The following is a 2,013-nucleotide window of genomic DNA, read 5'->3' as shown; positions in this document are numbered from 1 at the left end:
GAATTTTTTGAACCCCTCTTGCATTTATCTATTGTACTTGATGGGATTTGGGGCTATTATGAAAACTCCTATACAGTGTTTATGTGGATAGAAATACTCACTTTTCATGGATCTATATATAGGAGTAGAATTTCTGGGTCATAGGTAAACATTTTTAGCTTTAGTAGATACTGCCCACCAGATTTCTAAGCCTGTGTACCAGTTTACACTCCCACTAGCAATGTATGAAATTCCAGTTACTCGACATCCTCATCAACACTTGGAATAGCCAGTTTTTAAAATCCCAATGAGTATATGAGGCTAAGTCAAAAAGTACTACTACTGGGGTTTCCGGCTCATATATGCATGGGTTTATGTTAAAAAGTTTTTTTAAACGAGTGTTTAAAAGAGGGGAAGATGGCTGTCAGATAACAGAACCTATCAGAAACTCAGCTAGTTTAACCAGAGTCTAACAGGCAGGGAGGGCCCTGGGAAATCAGGTGTGAGACCTGAATTCTGGGGGCTGTGAGATGATGATGATGATGATGATGATGATTTTAAACCGTGTCCCCACCCCCCTGGAGAACCCAGAGCTAGGCATAGCAGTGAACTGTCCCTCAGGTCATGGGTGGGACTCACCTCCTGACCCCTCCAGTTCAGAAGCCCCTCTCACCCTCCCATTCCTCCTACCTCCCTGTCCCCTGGAACCCTTGCACGGAGGTTGGAACTCATAAAGAGGCACTTTTTGAATACCCACGGCCACCTCTCCCCTTTTCCCTCAGAGATCCTCTGAGCTCAATTCCTACATAGACCAATCAGCTCCCTCCATCCCAGGAAGCTGACAGCTGCCAAGCTAGGAGCACTTTGTTATATGCACAATGTCATTGGTCTGCTAGTCTCTCCCTATATTATATAATGGGTTGGTATGGGACCCTGGTAGACTACTAGATATATTCTCTCCCTACCCCACCCACCACTACATCAAAGACCTCACTCCCTCTTTCTCACTGAGACACACTTTTACATAAACTAGCAAGTACTAACACACCTCTTAAAATACCTTTTTCCAATTTATTTAAAATTTATTATATTTAACCAGATCACCTATTATGAACACCGTCACTTAAACCCTACTCTTGTGCTCCTACCCCCATTGATACCCAACTCTGTCACTTCTTCCTCATTTCCACACAGTATGATTTCCAGCCCCAATCAGATCTGAGATCTAACTCAAAGAGCCAAGCACCCCTCCTCACCAAACAACCCAGAACCCTACACCCCATTTATAGCCAGACCACTATGCAAACAACAGTCAACCACAGTAACCACCAAAAAATCAAGATAACCAAAAACAGACTGAGAGTCAAAAGATAGTGAGAATTTTACCAAGCCAATGGCAACCCCAAAAAAAGGCATGAGTAACAATATCAATCTCTGACAAACAGAATTCAGAGTAAGTGGTCTAATGAGAGGCACCACATAATGATCAAGGATCAAGTGACCAAGAGCATATTCCATAATAAGCAGACACGCCCAACGAAAGACCCTCAAACCACACCCTCAAAGAAATGAAAAAGAAATCACCAGAGCGACAATAACAGTAGGAGACTTCAACCCCCCACCCGCAAGGGAAGACAGATCAACAGAAAAAAACTCAAGAAAAAACGGAAGACAATGGCACTGAATTAAACGTGTAGAAGTGGTGAAATTGGAAAATGTTTTGTTGTATACATTTTTGCCACAGATAGAAAAAAATTACATAAATAACAATGAATACAAGGAAGAAGAAAATGTTCCATAATTGAATGTGTTGATAATTGTACAACTCTTCTTGATATCATTGAATTGTTGAATTGCATGATATATGAATTATATGTCAATAAAACTGTTAAAAATGGTATGCTTCCTAATTTCTGTCACATCATAGCATCTGAGGTCTTAAAGGTTTGTTTTCAAACAAGCAGTCATCTAAGTGAGGCATCAACTAAGTCCACTTGGAAGAAGCACAGCAGCCTGTGTGATCCAAGAATTGTA

Source organism: Echinops telfairi, unplaced genomic scaffold, assembly GCF_000313985.2.
Source record: "Echinops telfairi isolate 266 unplaced genomic scaffold, ASM31398v2 ScPeMD7_7462;HRSCAF=8500, whole genome shotgun sequence".
Lineage (NCBI taxonomy): Eukaryota > Metazoa > Chordata > Mammalia > Afrosoricida > Tenrecidae > Echinops > Echinops telfairi.
The sequence above is the reverse complement of the archived record's forward strand: the minus strand, read 5'-3'. Positions refer to the sequence as shown.